The sequence below is a fragment of the Panthera onca genome, chromosome A1 (genome assembly GCF_046562875.1).
Source record: "Panthera onca isolate mPanOnc1 chromosome A1, mPanOnc1 haplotype 2, whole genome shotgun sequence".
NCBI lineage: Eukaryota > Metazoa > Chordata > Mammalia > Carnivora > Felidae > Panthera > Panthera onca.
In genome coordinates this window covers 69,686,681-69,708,265 of record NC_138339.1, presented here as the reverse complement: position 1 = coordinate 69,708,265, position 21,585 = coordinate 69,686,681, and the positions used below count along the sequence as shown (strand labels likewise).

At 38.9% G+C, this 21,585-nt stretch overlaps 1 protein-coding gene across 13 annotated transcripts in view; it reads right to left on the bottom strand.

The window, feature by feature from the left end:
• LOC132680145 (uncharacterized) overlaps window positions 1-21,585 on the bottom strand; it is a 214,624-nt gene that overhangs the window by 185,807 nt on the left and 7,232 nt on the right. For 9 of the 13 annotated variants that reach the window (XM_078447594.2, XM_078447617.2, XM_078447610.2 and 6 more), the window contains one exon: window positions 19,912-20,100. The gene's annotated coding sequence lies outside the window, so the exon portion shown is untranslated. Of the gene's footprint in view, window positions 1-7,283; window positions 7,620-16,198; window positions 16,586-19,911; window positions 20,101-20,584; window positions 20,640-21,585 lie in introns of those variants that run through there. The other 4 variants (XM_078447618.2, XM_078447613.2, XM_078447616.2 and 1 more) reach the window with 3 other exon arrangements.

Below are 21,585 nucleotides of genomic sequence, written 5' to 3'. Positions count from 1 at the left end.
CATAATATGACATCTTTTTTAAAGGGAAAAAATTAGGGGTGCCTGGGTTGGTCAGTTGGTTAAGTGGTCAACTTTGGCTCAGGGAATGATCTCGCAGTTCATGGGTTCGAGCCCCACATCAGGCTGTGCTGACAGCTAGAAGCCTGGAGCCTGCTTTGGATTCTGTGTCTCCCTCTCTCTCTGTCCCTCCCCTTACTCACGTTCTGTCTCTCTTTCTTTAAAAAATAAATAAACATTAAAAAAGGGAAAAAAGGAAAAAAAATAAAGAAAAACATTGTGAGGTCTCTGATATCCTTCCAGTAAATTACTGTTCTGCTTATGTTAACCAGAATCAGAATCTATCATTTGCAACCCAGAACCCTAACTGGTACACCAGTATTCTCATCTCAGCTTTGATACTATTAATTATAATTATTATTTATTATTTATCTATTTCTAACCATGTGCCTCCTTTGAGCCCTTACTTCCTTGTAGAATTATAAGAATTCGGTAAATATATACAATATGGTTGGTACAGTGATCAACCCATTCTAGGTTCTCAATAAACGGTAACAAGAATCATCATTAATAATAAGTTGCTAATAACAGTTAAAGAACATTAATGAGGATTAGTGGAAGATATGCAAGAAGGTGAGGGTCCAAATGAGACCAGGCTCGGCGTGCCTGGATGGCTCAGTGGGTCAAGCATCCAACTTCAGCTCAGGTCATGTTCTTATGGTTCATCGGTTCAAGCACCGCAATGGGTTCTCTGCTGTCAGCACAGAGCCTATTTTGGATCCTCTGCCCCCCTCTCTCTTGCCCTTCCTCTGCTTGTGCTCTCTCTCTCTCTCTCCCTCAAAAATACATAAACATTAAAAAATAATAATATAATAATATCCTTTAAACAAACAAAAATCAAATGGGACTAGGCTCAAGTCTTCACCAATCTTTTAATGAGAAGGATTTGGGGTTACTGAGAGAACCATAGAGTATTTGTATGCTTAATTTCCTATTTATGATCCCATGTACTAATTCCCCAGTCTGGATCCAGACATTCTTATTTTGTCCTTTCCTTTGTCACTACAAAGTTTTGCATTACAAGAATGCTTTGTGATATTAACATGAATACTGAAAGGAGTAGACGCATTTGATGACAATAAGCAGGATTTGGCCCAGAATGGGTAAAGCAAGGAAGCAGCTCCTCTTACCGCAAAGCCTATCCTTTGCAAGTGCCACATGTTAAATTACCACGTGACAAACTCCAAAAATGTATGTATCCCTTTGAATTTTTCCTTACCATGTAAGGGTATGGTTGCAGCAGCTATTCCAATGAAAAGAATGTCTACATTTAGATGTCGGTATTTTAGGTGGGTCATGAAATTAAATTTCCCTTCAGTAGTGAGCATATGCTGACAGTGCGTGGCAGAGCTGTGTGTGTGCGTGAGTGTGGTTAGGAAGAAGGGAAGAGGCCTTCTGTCTTTTAGATGCATATTCATGGGGAAGCTCATAAAGTTCTTTGAGAAAAGTTTCATTTATATATTTGATTCTTGATAATTAAAGCAATTGACTGAAAAAGAATCATTAGTTTCACAGTTTTCCTTATAATTTAGTGCTGTTAACACATGGCAACTAATGTGTTTAATGTATTGTTTAGCATTTATTTTCTGGTTGTTCTATTTTAGAATCGTGAGATAAATTTATTTTCACTGAAAATTATTTATCTCACTTTTTGGGGGCCAATAAGTGATTTCCCTTAATTAAGCTTTCAATAGTTTCTCTGATATATTTGACATTTGCCATTAACTGTCCTTGCAGTTTTTTATTAAATATTTTATTTTCAGTTTTAAACTAGTTTACTATTATAATAATTCATGCTCATGGCTAAAAATTCAAAGAGTATGATGGTGTATAAACCCAGAAGCACAAATATACCTCTCCCCATAGTTTTGTTGTAGAGGTAGGCACTATTTGCAATCTCTTGTGTATCCTTCCAGAAATAATCATAGGTATATATAATTTCCCTTTAAAAAAGATATGTATATGATGCCATTACATAACTAGAATTATTTTACTTAAAGGCTATCTTGAATATCTTTCCATATCTTGAATATTTCTCCACAATATATATCCTTATTGCTCTTGTGATTTCTGTATTTACATACATTTGTGCATATATGTTATTTTCATAGCTGATTAGTATTGAGTTGGATGTATGTAATTTTTAATTTTTAATTTATGAACATTTAAGATATTTCAAGCGTTTTGTTGTTACCATTGTTGTTAGCTTACTTTTAATAAATGATTGACATCAGTTCAATTGTCCATCCTATTATTGAGTCATGGACATAAACATGGACCAGAGGAAAGACTTGAAATTCACCAATATCCAACCCATGTCAGCTGCTGTCCCAACAATGATTCAAATTGTGCTTCTCTAGCAATATTGTGGAAACCAGTTAACTAAGCAATAACCTTCCTAGAAGCATTACTTTTGTCAGTAAAATTCACTTACACTTTCATTTCTGGGTGAGAATTTGCTAAGACTTAAGGAAGTTGATTATTTTAATGGTTGATTATTTAACTTTCTTTTTGATGTCAACGAATGCTTACCAGAAAGGTGATGATGGGTAAGATCTCAACTGAGCCTGTGTACATTGCCTAATTATTCACATGATTCCCATAAGAAATGTAGTAACAAAAGCAAGATAACTCAAAGTGAAAAAGAGAATTCAACAATTCTCCTATGATATACGCCAAGTGCTTCCCACTTATCTCATTTATTTTTGTAGTTTTTTGTTGTTAATTGCTTTTGAACCTTCAGCAAAAATTTTCGCAATTGCAATTGATTTTTTACTTTTCTATTAATGGACAGATTTCTCTCTTTTGGTTGAAAACCCATTTTGCAGTACCTACAAACATTAAGCTAAGAGTGAATACACATAATTTTATCTTTAAGTTTCAGAGCTTTCTTTTTCCTTCTCTCTTATTTCATGAATGGTTTAAATTTTATAACTAGTCTCTTTTTCATATCTGGATTGCTTATTTCTATTTATTTTGAAGTCATCACTATTGCAGACATCCCACAATGCATGTATTATGTGAATTCCTTTCATCCTCTTCTTTTTATTTCTTATCTTTATCTTTTCTGTGATATAATGATTCCTAATGCAGGATATGCCTCTTTGAATGAACCCAGCCATCGTATATAGATTGGCCAGGCAGTCTCCAGTTATTTCTCTGTTTTACCATCAGCTCTGAAATATGCATTATCTTTGTTTCTTGCTATTCCTCTGTTCTTCTGTAGCAACATGTAAAAATCCTTGTGTTGTGGGAAGTATATGTACATATACATATGTGTGTGTATATATATGTATATGTATATATACACACTACCAAAACAAAAAACATATTTCATTTAGACTGTGAATTTTCAAGGTGTTTTCTTCTTTGTGTTCTCAGTACCATAGAATAAGGCCTGATACTTCACAGGCAATCAATAATTGCTCATCAGGGCATTTATGTGCTTTTGAATAGATCCAAACTGCTGTAAGTGTAACTGCAAAATTATGTTTGGTGATGGAGAAAATCAAAAAAGAATATAGAAAAATAATAATTGATTTGTTAGGGTGGAGGAGTAGTAGGTGGTTTGCTACTCATTTTTATTGTTTGGTACTATTACACGCTGAATGAACAATAAAAATTTCTGTGAGAATTCATCTGTTACAGATCTGAGCCTGAATTTACCATTCCCTCCTCTTTTACTAATGACAGAGCACATTGTGGGCCTTCCCTGACTCACTCCCAATACTTTTTGATATGATAAAATTGAAATGAAAAGAGGATCCAGATTGATGTTAAGGATAATTATAAAAATAAAAGCCAATATTACATATTCACCCACAGGCCAAGCACAGTATTTATCTCCTTGCTTGTACCACCTCATTTAATTCTCATGACATCATTAGGAGGTAGGGTTGTCTATATTTTAGAGATAAGGAGGCAGAAATCCTGAGAAATTAAAGAACTTATTTGGGAACTCCCAGTACCTTGGGTGTATCTCCAAAGTCCTTTCTAGTAACTATAATGGAGACTGTTTTAAGCAATTTAGAAGGGAAGCTGGTAGGCACATCTACTTTGCTCCAAAAGGGATAAATGGAGTTGGTTGACTATTATTCTTTGTTCAAGGATTGTGACTGCTACCTCAGCTTATTTTAAAGTTTATTTATTTTATTTTGAGAGAGAGAGAGAGAGAGAGAGAGAGAGAGAATACCAACCAAGCAGGTTCTGCATGTCAGCACAGAGCCCAGCGTGGGGCTTGAACTCACAAACCATGAGATGATGACCTGAGCCGAAATCAAGAGTCAGACACTTAACTGACTGAGCCACCCAGGCATCGCTCAATTATTTGCATAAAAGACAAAGGTATGGGCTGGGGAAATAATAAATAAACAAGGAAAACAAAACCCACAAAAACCACACTCTTAATCTCAGTAATGAGAATCAAGACTGCAGGTTTCACTTAAGCCTCATCACTCACTATCAGAGGAAAGTATCTGTTCAGGTCCATAACACTCCCTGGGCCTGGGAACGATGGTATTACAAGCAAGAATGAAGGGGCTCTTTTGCACCACCTCTCTGAAGCTTTGACAACACCACTTTCCCAGCCACATAAAAAACGACATGTAAAGGGGTAAAGTGTGGGGCAAGGAACCCCTCACACTATAGCCTTAATTAAGAGTTTCATCACAGGAAGCCAAAACAAGCAAGAAAAAGAAAATGGAGATGACTTATTTCATGGGTTCCTGTGAGACAGCCCTCGTGTTCATATTTGGACTACTCCCAGTGTTCAGAACTACCTTCCTTTCCTTCTGACTGCTTCCTGGAGTCATGCCCCACTGGATGAGGGTCAGCCCTACTAGAATTCACTATACCCAAGGAACAGCAATATTTTATTATTTTTATTATTAAATATTGTTGTTCTATGAAGATAGTGAACTCTTCAAGGGCAAGAACAATATTATTTTTTATCTCTTCAGGAGGGCTTAGCACAATGTTGGGCATAGAGCAAGCAGCTGATAATTCCTCATTAACCTAATTTGACATTAGTTTGGTTCTTATTGTAAGTAACTCAAAACTTTACAAGGTTGCTAAAAGGTATAAATGAAAAGAAGAAATCCCTCCTTCCTGGCTATCACCAAGGACAACATTGCTTAGAAAGGATTAAAACATTTTATATCTCTACCAACCATTTCCCTGGGAAGCCAAGCCAAGCCTGTAATGCTGATTAACAATGTTAATGTTCTTCTGTAGGCGGACAGGCAACTCAGAGGCTTGCTTCTCACCTTCCCCCTCTTCCTTAGATAGAATGACTTAACTCCTCTAATTTTCGGAAAGAGCTAGAGAGGAGAAAGAGACTGAGACTTATTTACAGTTATGTAGACTCTACCTGGTATACACATATCTTACAGGAATTTAGAAAGCAATGAACTTTAAACTGTAACAACACACATACTCTAGTTTAACCCTGTCTACTGTATCAGAATAAATTAGGAACCAAGAACCGAGAAAAGACTTGATGCTTTAGGCCATTTAAGGGCCTTTTTTGCTGAAGTAGTGAAGTTTCAGTATCAGAAAGAGCTGCAGCCTCTCGATCTCAGTGACTATGAGAAAAGTAAAATATAACACACCCGGCAGATCAAAGTCTTTCAGTTCAGTTGTTTATTTATATGTTACCATGCACTTTCTTGACAAGGAGACCCCATCTCTCTAACTTATTGCCAGACCTTATCTACTGCCAGATTTCCCTGAAGATTGGGTGTTTGTTAGTTTGCTTGCCCTTTGGTGGAAGTTACATGGTGGGATGATTGTGTTTAAATAATTTTTTTTAAGTGTTTATTTATTTTTGAGAAAGAGAGAGACAGAGCATAAGCAGGGGACGGGCAGAGACAGAGGGAGACACAGAATCCAAAGCAGGCTCCAGGCTCTGAGCTGTCAGCCCAGAGCCTGATGTGGAGCTCGAACCCACAAGCTGTGAGATCATGACCTGAACTAAAGTTGGACACTCAATTGACTGAGCCCCCCAGGCACCCCTGGGATGGCTTGCATTTGAAAACTAAGTTTAATAAAGCCGATTTATCCATGGCCACAAGGAGTAAGCCCTGGTCCAGGAGTCAATAAGTTTTAGCCTAACTGCTTTCTGATCTTCAGCAAAAACCTCATCTCTTGGGCCCCATGTCCTTGCCTTACCTGTAAATTAGCAGGTTGGACTAGATGACTTTGAGGATCCAGCCCAACTCTGATGTCCTGTGCTTTCATCTCTGAGAAAGTGGGGTGTGACAGAACTGAAAACCAGACGACATGTCTTGTAGTCCCTGCCTTGCCATTTAAGAGCTCGTTAAACCTTCCTGAGCCTTAATTTCTTTCATCTATAAAATCCATCCCAGTTCTTAATTCTATGATATTTATGATGTTGCTTATCAAGTTGAACAATCACAAACATAAGATCTCAAAAATTACCTTTAAGATTTTCATATTGTACAGATTGTAGCGTATCAACAACCCAATTTGATCACCAACCACCAGCATTTATTGTGCAAGCCAAGGTTTTATCATCAAAACCTTGCAGGGGTGAGAGGATGCATGTTTTGCCAATGTAATTCAGTAGAGGTGGCTTTACTTGCCCAATTGCAACCGAATTTTAAATCACTGTTAGTATTTAGCACTAATTACCTCCATGCTGTCTGGTTTTCATGAGGTTAAACACTGTGTCAAGTTGATAAGTTATGTATTTTTAAGAGTCTAGATTGCCTGCTTTCTATAGAATGGTGCCACTGGCAAGCAGCCAAACAAGCACAGATTGGCACCTTCACATGATTGGCCATTGGAAAGCTGCATGCCCACGGAGGTGCTTATGTAGCCTGCTTCCTGTAGTAGGTTCCACTTTAGGGTCTGGCCAATTCGCCGCCTTCCTCCTTCAGGAAATAAAGCACCATTTTTTGTACTCACTTGATTATGGGCCAGGCAGTTGTCTGAGCTGTGAGAGTACACTGAGCAAAGAATGGCTGCTCCCAAAGAGATATCTATAAGATGCAGCTTGCATTGCTCTGAGGTGCAGACTGTGCTCATCATTTTCCATTCTGTCTTACTGGCTTTCCTCTAAAAGCCTGAAACACAAATGTTGGCTGCCAAAGATGGTTTGAATCTTTATCTGGCAGCTGCCAAAGTCAAAGAGAGAGACAAAGAGATGGGGGGTAGCATTTATTGAGCACCTCCTGTTGTTGCCAGTCACTATTTAACTCACTCAATGCTCATGAAGTGACATCAGACATGATGGAATCCACAAGCCCAAACAACATGGTCAGCACTCTGTCTCTATCTCCCAGCTCCGCTTTTCCCCACTTGACTGTTCTCACGTGGGCACTCTTCATGCAGTAGCAAGATGGCCACCAGCAGTCCCACTCTCACATCCTTCTAGGTTTGCAAGCCCATGGATGGAAGACTTCTTCTTTCCCCATCTGGACAGCAATCTCAAGGAGATTCAGATTGGCCTTATTCTTTCACATGTTCATGACTGACCCCATCACCCCTCTGCAGCATGGCAAGCTTGTTCAAGAGTCAGGGTGGTACAATGGTGGCCAGCCCTAGTGTAGAATGGGGAAGAACTTTCTGTAAGGAACCAAAAGAAGAGGAATGGCAACCCTTGCTAGACAGACAAAAACTCTGTGTCTGTCCAAATAGCTACCACAGACCATTGCAATGACCTACTTAAGAATAATGTTAGTTTGAGTTGTCAATTTGAATGTTTTCTCTAGTAGAACTATATCAAGAAGCAAAGGGGAAAGTTAAGAGCCATTTACCAAGTCTCAGTGAGAATGTATATTAATATACAATTTATCAGACAAGCTACATAAATCCCTTTTCATCTTTTTTTCTTCTTTTTTCATCTTTTGATGACTCTTGTGGAGAAATGGCAGTTAGCTTTCTCTTGGATACGTATGCAGTCATCTAGATTTAAAGGCATATGGTCTATCTTGGATCGTTTACAGATTGCAAGATGGCTCTGAAGCCAAACTTGCTGCTTATTTCATGCCCTGCACATTTAATTACTGCTTGATGTGAATGAAGCATTTTATCCGAAGATACGTGCTGCTGAAATTTTAGCTGGGTTGAGTCATAAAACAGTTTTCAACAGATTGAGGCAATCTTAGAAAGAAGTTTGTGAAGAAAGTTGGCTTGAACTATTGCACTGTAAATCATAAATGTTTTGAAATTAGTCTGATCATTGCTGGATAAGATGACAAATACAAGTGTTCCTGGTTTAGTATTTTTCTGGAAAATTCTGGGGCTAAAAAGCAAAAGTCTCCTATTGGGATTAATCAGTATTAGTAAATGGTTAACTATTAAACAGACAGGTTCTGTAAGAAAGAGGGCATTTCCCCTGGCCACCTCTTTCATTTTTGGGTTACACTTTACTTTTAGTTTGGTACAAACTAATTTTTCTGCAGCACAAGCTTTCTTATTTCTACTCTTTGGCTTTTCTTCCATGACTTCATGTGAGTGAAACCATTCCTCTAGCTGGTCATCTTAGGTGGTACTAGCCTGGGCAGGGAAGGAGCAATAACTGGGGAGACTGTATAATCTGGTGTTTCAGCAGAAGAGCTCACGAGTTCAGGTTGTTCTATCTCATGCGTCACTCTACCAATTTTTTTTTTTAATTTTAAATGTTTTATTTATTTTTGACAGAGAGACAGAGTGCAAGTGGGTGGGGTGGGGGACAGGAAGGGAGACACAGAATCCAAAGCAGTCCCCAGGCTCTGAGCTGTCCACACAGAGCCCGAAGAGCGGCTTGAACTCATGAACCATGAGACCATGACCTGAGCTGAAGTAAGATGCTTAACTGACCAAGCCACCTAGGCACCCCCCAATTTTTAATTTTGTAAACATAAATGTAGGGAAGTGGCTAGGCTTATGGTAAGGACTGGGTAAAATAATGCTAGTAAACTGCCCAGCACAGTATCTGGCAAGTGTCCTTCATATAAAGTGGCTGCTGTACTGTTATCATCCAAGGTTTCTGTCCATGTACATTCTTCATACTGGAACACTTGAGTGGTACGGGGTAGCTACCAGCCACTTATGGTTCCTGGATGCCTACTCTGAACTGTCCTCTGCTTTTTGCTTCTCTACTGCCTTTCCTCCATGCAAAATAACTCTGTCAAAATGCGGGGGAAAAAAATTATCCAAGCTCTGATTCTAAGAAACAGGCTGGAGAAAGTAATTTTATTGACTTATTTAAACTCCCCCAAATCCCAGCAAGCATTATCCACACTTCTGAGTCTCCACACAGGCTGTTCATTCAGTCAAGAACACTTTTCCTCTTGGATGTGGTTCATGAGACTTCTCACGATCAAGATCATAGTTTACATTCCTTTCTCTCCAGAAAGCCTTGCCCTACTCCTGCTCCGAAGCCAGGGTTCGATGATGCATCTTCTAGGTCTTCTAGGCCTCCTAGCACATTAGACTCCCTTACCACAGCAGTGTTCACTCGGATGACTGATTATGGGAGTTCCAGGAAGGGCAGAGGTCATTTCTGCCTCATTGATCCGTATTGATCATTGTGCTTTTGGCATCTAGCACGGTGCCTGGCCAAGGCAGGCTCTCAATAAATGTCCTTCTTTGGCAACACATGTCAGTTCCTTTTCTAGAAGGGGCTCAAGGATCATTTGCACTTCTGTATCTCCTCAGGTTATCTGCCTCCTGGAGCAGTGCTGCTATTATGGTGGAAATGTTCAATGGCTGTGCTGGCTCGCAGAGTAGCAACTAGCCACATGTGAACATGTGAAATGTGGCTACTGCAACTGAGGAACTTACATTAGTTTAATTTAAGTAGCCATATGTGCTATCATATTAGCCAACATGGTCCAAGAGCCTGAGGTTTAAAGGTTTGTTTCCAGGAGCTGTAACCTGAGGAACTTTCACTTTTTTGGGAAGACAGAATGATCACAAAATCCAGAAGATTGGCAACAGAACCCAAGTTTATCTAATGTTTGGAAACAGGTTCCCAAATAACACATATATTGCGTAACTTGATGGCTGATGTAAATAAGCATTTGGGTTTTAGGAAAAGCAGCTTAGTGCTTACCTGTTCTGATACCTTATAGCTGTGTGATTCGGGCAACTCACTTAACATCTTTGTGTGTAAGTTTCCTTATGTATAAAATGGAGTTGATCATAGTTTCTCCCTCAAATTGTGTTCAGTGACAGTGTGTGTCTGTGTGTGTATGAGCATGTAATAAAGTGTTGAGTATAGTGCCTGACACATATTATGTTCTCAAAAATGCTAATCACCATGATTAATTATCCTAGTCTTCCATTTCTAAATCAGTATGGCATTTGAGTATACAGAGGTATGTGTATGTGTGTATGTATATATATACACACCCCAATACACCCAGTACATTTGCCTCCTAAGTTTTAATCAGGCAGAATAAGAATGTGAGTGTAAAGTGCTAGGAGAAGGTCAGACATCTATCTATGTCTGATGGAATGTTAACCTGGACCATTAGTAGAGAAGGTGGCTCATTTTAGAAAGGTAAAGTATCTTGAAATGTTGTTTTTAAAGAGCAACAATGTTTGCAGTGGGAGTAGACTTACTGCTTGCAGAAAGGCTTTGTTACAAACATTTCTATTCTCCTTCTCCATTCGTGTCACCTGTCCAGGTTGCCCTTTTGCCATCCTCCCAATAGGCAACATGTTCAGTAGGCAGCTGCCTTGTACCATGAACCAAAGGGACAGAAATGAGCTGAAACAGTAAGTCCAAAATCCAACCTTCGAGTTTTACTATTCAAATCAGTGTGGTATACAATGTTTGTGTATTTTTGTGGCCCCTTAGCCCCATTATTAGGAAACTGTGTGAGCAAGGGTAGGTCAGGGAGAAGGTTCACAGAATCAGTAGCTGATTTGCAAGCCCAAGGAATCTGCATGAAAGGCAGCAGTAAAAGTCAGTCATCAGCTCTGATATTTATAGTGAGAGGGAAGAAAGAAACAAGAGAAAGCCATGAAATGTTATCAGCAGGTCAGGAAAACAGAGCCATTCAATGTAACTCATACCTTACTACCCGTTCTTCACTAAAAAAAATGTGTATGGTGTATATGTGGGGTCTTCTTTTTAAGAAATGGAAACAAGGAACTGTCCTCCCTCTGAGCAATGGTGTATGGTAAGCTACTATATCCTTTTGATACAAGAAATTGAAATGAACTAACCACAAATGTCGAGTGAGGAGATATAAAAAGCAATATAAGTCTTCCTTTGTTATTTTTCCCCTGCTTTATGTCAGAAGTTGGGGAATCATGCTGAATTTCAAATAATCTGCTTGGTCCCAATACCAAACTGTTGAGTATTATTTTGCAACTTGAGATACATCTTAAAAAACATCTTATAAGATCTATTTGGTAGAGTGAGAAGACAGAAAAAAACATAGTGCTCACATGATATTAGAAGACTATCTAGTGGCTTGCAAATTAGGAACAATACAATATTGTACAAGCAGCAAGCATTCATTTTATTGTCAATACTCACAAACAAATAAATAGCAATAGTCTCAGGGGCTCTGAAAACTATTGAAACTCCTGAAATGCCACAGAATTGGGGAGTTTTAACATGCCCTGATGGCCTGCCACTATGGTAAGTCCAGAATTACCTGGAGTTATTGCTTGTTTTTGTAACTTGGATTTATTATCATCCTGGGAGATTAGACCATGGTGTTTGGAGTTCTAATTGACCCTCCATGTTTAAAGATTACTCCTTTATACTACTGAGAAACTGGAAAGCAGGCAAGCCTTTTGGGGGTAATTAGGCTCAAATATAGATTTAAATGAAAACATATATGTACCCATTCTTAACATATCTTCTTGGGTCTTGGAGAGGCATCTGTCTTAGCATTGAAATTGCTCCTTGGATTAGAATTAGGTCCCTTTGGGAAGGCTTATAAAAGCATTTGCTTTTGTGAGGCCATTGGTTTTCCACTGCAGTAAGTTAATGAAGCTAGCAGCAACAACAGAACATTAGGAGTCTGAAGGAAGAGTAGCTCTCTCCACCCCTCATTTTGCATGTGAGAAAACTGGAACCCCAGAGGTTGAAGGCTCTGCCCCGTTCAGCTCACATGCTGGTCAGAGGTAAGACTGGTCCTAGTATGGCACTTTCTAATGCTCGTCTCATGCTCCTTTGACCCCAGCATGCTCCCTGGAATTCTATAGCACCCAGCACCAACGACAATGACTGGCACATAGTAGGCTCACAATAAATGTGTATTGACTAATTGAATGGCCTCCGAGCCTTATATTTTTAAAACATAATTTTTAATTAGTTACAAGTGCTGACCAAATCTGGTTTGGGGAGAGGCTGGCCAAATGCTAACAAGACCATTACGAATAAGAAGAGGAGCTAATTGGCTGCCTCAGTCGGTAGAGCATGCTACTCTTGATCTTAGGGTCATGAGTTCAAGCCCCACGTTGGACCTACAGCTTGAGTAAAACAAAACAAAACAAAACAAAAAGAAGAAGAATATAAACAGGAGGAAATAATTCATCTGTAGCCTATAGTAGTAGCTGAAACTTATCTCATGATGCAGAGAGGCTGGAAAGGTGGTAACCTGTGACTATATCAGAAGCACTAAAACATTCTTGGCTATGATGCAGAAAAACATACTATGAGATTCCTTTGCTTTCTGCTGCTATTCAAACAGCAGGTGTGTGCTCAGAATGGTTCTTTTAGAGAAAACAGGGTGAAATTTTGACATCAAAAGGTCTGGAGATAACCATAGTAATAAGAATGACCACTGGGGAAAGAGCATCCCTCTTTTAGACTGAATTAGAATATAGCTATTTTGAGCATTTTTATTCAAAAAAAATGGAAATTTTGCTTAATTTCCATTTATCCTGCTCTAAGTCTACCAACCCTGCAAAGCAGAGGCATGATTGATCTTAAAATGTCAATCTCTCACCTAAGGAGAGGAAAAAAAAGATTTATTTAAAGAATAAAATGTCATAGGGGTTCTTAGGAAAAAAGCTCCTGGGTTTGGATTTTCTCTTGACAGCCAAGCTTCCAAGTGAGTAATTTTGCCTCTCCATCCATCTTGTAGCAGCTCCCTAGATAGCTATGAGCACAGACATCCAGACTAGCAAATGTTTGCATGTTTTAGGCTCCTTTTTGGCAGTTCATCTACCTGGGCACTGGCTTTTAGTAGAGTTCTTGGTACCAAAAGAAAAAGTCCTCAGGACTTTAGGGAGATAATAAAGCTCTACTCTTGAATACGTTCATGCCAATAAAAATTCATCCACTAGGCTGGGGTTGGGATAAAGGAGCTAGAACTCAGTGTCTTTGGTTTAGTCCTAGGGGATCCAGGAGGCAAGTGAAACCTACAATGTAAAGAGCTCACTTGAGTGCAGTTTAAAGTATGAGTGGGTACAAAAAGGTGAATGGATTCATCAGAGGGCCCAAATAATTCTCAGCATCTCTATGCAGTCTGCATTACATTGTATATCCAGCTTCTGTAGCAGTGCCTGCCTGGAAAAGAAGTGTTTGATGATTATTTGTTACAAATAATTCAGTACTAAAATTAGAGAAAATCTCCCACTGGTTTAGATATGGACAGAAATGTATATTGTTTGTAAAAAATGTATCCATTGTTTTAGGACCCTGTGAACTGAAAAATAAAACCAACAAAAAATGAATTTAAAAACACCTTGAGGTGTTGTCTAAATTGGCCTCCTATTTCAGGAAAAAAGTCTTACTCAAATCACTCTAGATGAATGAATTCCATTTCTGAAGACCTTTAGATGGACAATGGCAGTATATATAAGTCCAGGGACGGGGGCTTTGGTTTTCTTTGTGTGAGGGTAAACAATTCCTGTTCTTGACATTTTCTGTGTTTTCCAGATGGTGGGCAGATTAATGGTACCTCTTATTATTGCTCTGGACTGGCTGCAGGTGGTCCCTGGTCATCCTGACAGCCTGGAAAACTAGTTTCCTCTCCTCATCCTTGCAGTCATTACAGAAGAGCAAAGGGCAGAAAGAAGAATCCCTGTCATAGCAGAAAACTGGACCAAGGAAGAACCACTCTAAAGATAGGAATCAATGGCCTGCTCTCACTCTTAGGGAGCTGAAGGAATGGGTCACTCTCTCTAAGGACCAGTAGGCTACTAGAACTGAAGACTTATTTGTCCTTTTAAAGATGGGAAGGGAGAGAGAGGCATACATGAGAACACAGATGCAGTTGGCTACTCTGAAATAACTTGGAGAGTATAGCTCCAAGAAAGAAAAAGGGGAAGGGAGCCAACAATGGCCTGAATGTTCCTGTGTCTCCCCATATTCATATGTTAAAATCCTAAGCCCCTAAGGTGATAGTACTTTGTGGTAGGGCCTTTGGGAGGTGCTTAGGTCATGAGGGTACAGCCCTCATGAAGGGGATTAGTGCTCTTATAAAAGACAGCCCTCTTGCTCCTTCCACCATGTAAAGACAAAGACACAAGAAGAAGTCTGCGACCTAGAAGACAACCCTCACACAACCTTGATGGTACCTAGATCTCAGGTTTCCAGCCTGCAGGTCTGTGAGCAATAAATTTCTGTAGTTTATAAGTTCCCCAGTATATGGTACTTTGGATAGCAGCCTGAACTATGACAGAGTCAAACTAAGAGTGTTCCTCATTAATTCTCTAAAGAATGAGTCTACCAGGAAACCACCTATTCTAACTTTCCATATAATGCAAGTTTCATTCATTTATTTATTCATTCAACAAATAGAGCAGCTCAGACCAAGATTATGGATTGGCTTGGGAAATATCTCTGCTTCTTAGCAGAGAATCATGCAGGAAATTTACATGTGATTTCAGATTATTTTAAATAACTTCCTTTTTTTAAAGTTTATTTATTTAAATAATCTCTACACCCAACATGGGGCTTGAACTCATGGTCCTGAGATCACAAGTCACATGCTCTTCCAAATGAGACAGCCAGGCACCCTACAGACTGTTCTAAATACTTTCTGTAGGTGACATTGTAACATGCATATGATCCAAACATACCAAGGACAAAGAGGATGATCTCAAAATAAAACCACCCTTCAAAAATTATTATTATTATTATTATTTTTAAATTTTTATATTTTTTTTTGAGCGAGAAAGAGAGAATCCCAAGGAGGCTCCACATTGTCAGTGCAAAACCTGATGCAGGGCTCGATCTCATAAACCGTGACATGACCTGAGCTGAAGTCAAGAGTCGGACACTTAACTGACTCTTCAAAACTTACTAAAAAGGCTTGGAAGATGTTACAGTGAAGAGATAGTTTGGCATGAAGTCAGGGTCCGAATGTACCAGAACTGCTATATCTTAGCAAATTTACTCTCCTAGGGGCAACATAATATACATGAAACTGCAAATGCAAAGGCCTTCCACTCCCCAGTGGCTGTAGGGAAATACTTTGATTTATTTGGAATCTGCCAAGAAAACAGTTTACCCTTTCAGTTATGTCTCATTTTATGTTTTTGAATTTTTAATAAGTTTTATTGATTCTTGTTGACCATTTTTCTATGACACACTGAGAAAAGTAAATTGTTTTAGTATTTTCTCTCTAAACAACCTACATAAAATTTAATTATATTGCTTTTCATTTGTATAGTTCTTGGATGCTATTTTCCCCTCTTTATATCAATGACTCATCATAGGAAAAAAAAAATATTCCCATCCATTTCATACTTGGTATTTATATGACTGTAAGGAAAGACATTGGCTTAATCCACAAACTACTGTAGCCAGATTGTTGCAGAAATATGAATTAATTAATGCAGAACTAAAGTACTGCTGTTACCAGGAACCAGAGAGTTAAATCCAGGATCCAAGGTAAGTGCTATAAGTGAAAGTGGCTGGGATTTGTGTCTGAATCATGGTGGAGGTATTAAAATGTAAGAGAGAGGGTGGGATGGAGAGACCGAGAAAACCTTACTACAGCACGTGGAAGTTTCTCCTTAGGAGAGCCTTGTGGCTCATTGTGCCTGTCAAGTAGGCTAATGTGCCTGTAAATTTCCTCTGACAGAAAACACATCACAGCAGCAACACCAGAAAACAACACAACCAAACTGTGGAAGACTGAAAGCCCAGTGCTTTCAAGGATGATCAGAATATAACACAGAAAAAAAAATACAAGGCATTGAAAATAAACAAAGGCTAGGAAGAAATGAGATCACTTTCTAAGAAGAAAGCATTTATCATTTATAGGCCAAAGGAAATGCTTCTCCCACATCCATTTTTTATATATTGTTTGGCGGTCTCAGTTCAAGGTCAAAAGTATCAGAGGACAAAAAGAATATGACTCAAGATTTAAGATTTGTCATGACTGGCTTCGTAATTGCATAAATATTAAATATGTAGAAATAATTGTAAGCACATTATCTCCACATCTCCACACGTTGCTTTAATTTTTAATGTAATCTTTTATCCGCCGTTTCCTTAGCTGGCTGTGGGTTTGTGATTTGCATAGCTAGAATGATCTGGTGCCATCAATTTGGTAATGAAGTCACTCATTGAGCAGAAGAGGCTTCTAAAGATTATACTAAGCTGTAGGAAAGAAGAGTGTGGAAATGAAATTTTATGTTTCAGGTAAATGGGAAGTTTATTTTATAGCACATTTCCCATTGTAAATTTAATATGGTCACTTTAAAATAAATATGGAAAACAAAGAAGAGGGTGTACCCACATTTTCATCATCCTAACTTTTCAGTGTTTTATATTCTGGTCTTTTAAACCTATGTATATATATTTTTAACATAGATGTAACCACTATGTGTGTGTTCATATAATCTTGTATCCTGCTTTTTTTCTCTTACTAACATAGTTATCATAACTAACTTTTATGACTGTAAAATAATGAAGAAAAGAGAGGTCCTTAATTTACTCACCCCTTAAGTTTCCGGTGGCTAGTATAGCAAAGTGGTTAAGCAGCTCATACTGGAGCCAGATAAATCAAATATCAGCTCTGCTACCTAAGTGTGTGGATTTGGGCAGGTTAGTGAAGGCTGTGTCTCAGTTTCCTCATCTATGAAGTGGGGATAATAACAGTGCCTCTATGAGGGTGTTCTTTTGGCAGTTTAAGGAAATAATCCATGAAAAGCACCTAGCCTGTCTCTATTATACAGTAAGTACTAAAATGAAGTGTTATTAAAGACAAGAAAGTTAAATACATGACACTGGGTTTCAAAATTAACAACAAAAAAAAAGCTTGAGTCCTACAAAACTGAGTCCCCTGAGACAATGCCACCACCCCAGAAGTTCCTACGTGCCTTTTACTGGTAACAACTCCCTACCTTCACTACTAACCAGATTTTGACGGTTAACATGTCCTTGTTTTGGTTCATACTTAACATGTAAGTATGCTTCCCAGAAAATATAGCTGAGTTTTGCCTGCTATTGAACTTGATATAAATGGAATCTTTCTCTCTCTCTCTTTTTTTAATGTTTATTCATTTTTTTGATGTTTATTTATTTTTGAGAGACAGAGACAGAGCACGAGTGGGGGAGGAGCAGAGAGAGAGGGAGACACAGAATGCAAAACAGGCTCCAGGCTCTGAGCTGTCAGCACAGTGCCCAACATGGGGCTCGGACTCAGACTGTGAGATCATGACCCGAGCCGAAGCCAGACGCCGAACTGAGTCACCCAGGCGCCCCAATGTTCATTCATTTTTGAGAGAGACAGACAGAACATGAACAGGGGAGGGGCAGTGAGAGAGAAAGAGACATAGAACTCGAAGCAGGTTCCAGGCTCTGCACTGTCGGCACAGAGCCCAACATGGGGCTGGAAGTCATGAACTGTGAGATCATGACCTGAGCCAAAGTAGGATGCTTAACTGACTGAGCCTGCCAGGTGCCCCCCACCTCTCTCTCTCTCTCTCTCTCTCTCTGTTACACACACACACACACACAATATCACTTTGTATTTAGGAGGCATACAATTCAAGGCTTGATTTTGTTGGGATGAAGAAAGGTTTGGACAGGGAGCCAGAGAACTTGGCTTCAAGTCCAGTCTCCATGAGATCTCAGGCAAATCTTTGTGCCTCCCTGGGGCATGTAAAATTTTCGTATGTGCTAAGTGTCTTTGAAGCTTTGGAGTACTAAATTGTTAAGCTTTTCCTATTTGAGTACTGTGCTGGCATATGAGAAACTAGAGCCAAAGATAATCCAGAGGAAGACCTGGGGCCTGCTAGATATAAGCCTCCTCTTCCCCAAAACCATGCCAATAACAGTGTCAGCAAACAAAGGACTATAAAAGAATGAAAGTGATCCTACACCACAAATAATTTTCCCTTCTCTGTTATGTCCACATCTAGATATATTATTGGCCTTCATTGTCATGTGCATGGATGACATTTTCCCCAAGATAGCCATAAAGATTTTAATGTCAGGAGTTTGGAATTCAAATTAATAATTACATATTATAAGTTTTCCTGGACAGAGTCAGTTTTAAACATCTTAACCCATTTCGTGTGTTTGTATTTCTCCTAATACTGCTGGTGGTTAAGTACTGCAGGTTGGCTCATCTAATGCCCATTCCACTTTCCTCTTATGGCATCTTTCATAATGCAGACTGGAAGCTTACAACGTTTCCTAGATTTCTTTGCACCTAGAGCTATGGATACTGTCAATTAGATATATTCATGCAAGATTTAGAAAACATAAGAGAAGACAGGACATCTTTGTGACCACTTTTGGCTGTATTTCTCTTATAATTAATATCACTGAAACATTTTTTTTTTTTCTGAAGCAGTGTTCCATGGCCCATCATTCAGCCCCCTGATGACAATAAGTAGTTGTGGCAGTTGGGACAGCAATAGTTTTCTGGCTCTACCTGCCCTCATGGGTTATGTTTTTGAAACCAGCATCCAAGAGTCCTCAGCAGTTATAGCTCCACTGAGAGGTCAACTCTGTACTGTACTGGAATCATTCATTCTTGGAGGCTCCGTCTATAACTCACTTCTCCAATCCTGACATTCATTTTTGCAAGCACAATCTATTAAATGCCTTTCTTCTTAAAAATAACTAAAATTGTTTCTATTTGCTCGCACCACCAAACCCTGACTGATACACATCCTGAAAATTACTTCAGAAAATCTATTCACTGTATACAAGGTATAAGATACCATAACTCTGTAGAATGCTGTATCAAAAAGACAAGGGGTTTGGAAGCCAGAAACAATAAGCCACACCATTTAGTATCTCTGTATCCCAAAGCAGATTGCTTAACCACTCTGTATCGAAGTTCCTTTATATATTAAATAGATTTTAACATGCTAAACTTCCAGAGTTGTGAGAATTACATGGGGCAGCACAAGAAAAGCACAACTGGTCATAGCACACACTGGTCATTCACTATGTGGAGTTTATTTCTATCTATCCCCATATTGGAATTCTCTTTGTAGTTAAGATAATTAGTAAAATAATTTGGGGAGAAATTCTATTAAAATTTTATACATACCTACATATGTGTATATTTATCTATCTTTTCTCTTTCTATCTATATAAACACCCTTATAGGAACACAAAGATTGAGTGCTGATTGATTCACAGTGACAAGAGGAGTAGGTTTAAATGCAGTTCAAGAGCAAAGAGACTGCCAGTATGAGCCAGAGCAACCCATTATGAGTGTTACCAATTCACCCCAACTGGTGCCTCAAGGCCCAAATAATAATTAATTCATTCAATGAATATTTATTAGGCCTTGACATTTGTAGACACTATTTTACTCACTAAGATACAGTGAGAAATCAAAAGGCCCCTGACTTTCAGGAGCTTGCATTCTATTGGAAGAGACACACAGAAGACAAGTAATTTCAAATAGTGAGAAACACTATGAAGAAAAGGCACTCTTCTTTTAGCTCTGTTTCCCTTACCTTCTCCGAAGTTTACTGTTACTTGACTCATCCTCTCTCTCAGCTTCCTTTCAGGGAAGGAAAAGCAAAGGGAGGTGAAGATTATGTCAACAATGTCAAGATTCTCTTAGGCAGGCGAGTAGTTTCAAGATCTGTGAAGGGTCTTGGCCTGTCACTATTTTATTGACACCAGCAGAAAACACGAGATGCCTGGATTAGAGACAAAAGAACATGTCAAAGCAGCATGAGCATGATGTTGGTGTTAGTTTCCCATGTCCCTCAAATCCCACAGGGTCTAAAGAAGGAGCCCAAGTGGGTGCCATATACATAGGAGATTTCTGTCATAGGCCAAGGAATACTGAACTTGGAGAACACACTGCTTTTATAGTTTTGGTAAGTAAGCCTACTCTTTGTTTGGAAGAAAGTATTACTTGGTTCCTCAAGGTTGCTGGCTGCAAATACAATCCTGAAAAATGACCCAAATAAAGAGCAGTCAGGGTCTCTTTTATTCTTGGCATACCCAGAAATAATGTGTAGAGATGCTCAGGGCCCTTGGCAGACTGATTTTCCCAACAGGTAGGAGATAAAAGGATTGAACCTTCCATCCTTTATGTTTTATGCAATCACAATTATAAAATTTTCTAAAAGTTATGAGTACTCAGAACTTTGTTCCTTCCTCCTTCCAAACTTTTACCTTAGATATGATGTATGTAGGCAACTGAAGAGTTCAGACAGACTTAGAGTAGCAGCTGGCAAGGGAAGAGATAAATTTTCCAGTTGTTACCAAATATAACCTCAGGATCTTCTGTAGATACAGACCTTCTAATCATTAGAAGCATGGAACTAGACCTCATACCTTCCAGAAACCTCACCCCAGGCTTTTTTCCTGTTCAATATTACATTGATTGCCCATTTTAACAAACCTCAGCTGCAAAAATATACTTATGTGGGTAGAGAAAATAGTATAATATGTTCCTTCCCTGAGCACTCCTCACATGGCCATTGCTCTTGAATCCTGCTACAAAGGGTCCTTGCTGGATCATCCTTACAGCCAACTTTCCTTGGATCAATGTCAGGGAGAGAAAATTGCAGACTTCCTCTATGACATACCAGTGCTGTCCAATGAGGGCTCCATTATCTGCTTCCTGTAATGGCTATTTCATATGTTCTCTACCCTACTCACTGCTTCCTGGAAACATTCTTCTTTCCCAGAGAAAATGGAAGGTGTCTGGGGAATGCTCTCCTAACATGTTATTTGTTACCTCTTGTAATCCTACAGTAAATGCTGAAAAATAGCTATTACTATCCCCATGTGGCATGTTGGAAAATGGAGTTTTGTAGATATCATGTAACTTTCCCAAAGCCACAAAAGCTATGTGTCCTGGAGAAGGAATCAGATTGAATCCTTATGATATGGGTCCTGCCCTGCCCTCATGCAGCTTCCAGATACAGTAAAATAAAACTTCTTTTTTAAAAAAAAAATGTTTGTACAAAAAACCCTAGCTTCCTAAGCCACAGAAACATAAGCACTATAGAGAATATTTGCTTTTACTTTTCCTAATACATTTTCTCATATCATAAGGATGAGACCTTTAGCTGTCTGTTTCCCTAATAACAGAGTTAATTGCTCAGATCCAAAGGGAGAATAAAACTTCTCTTATCTTCCCCAGAGCAAAATATTATGTCCTGGGATAG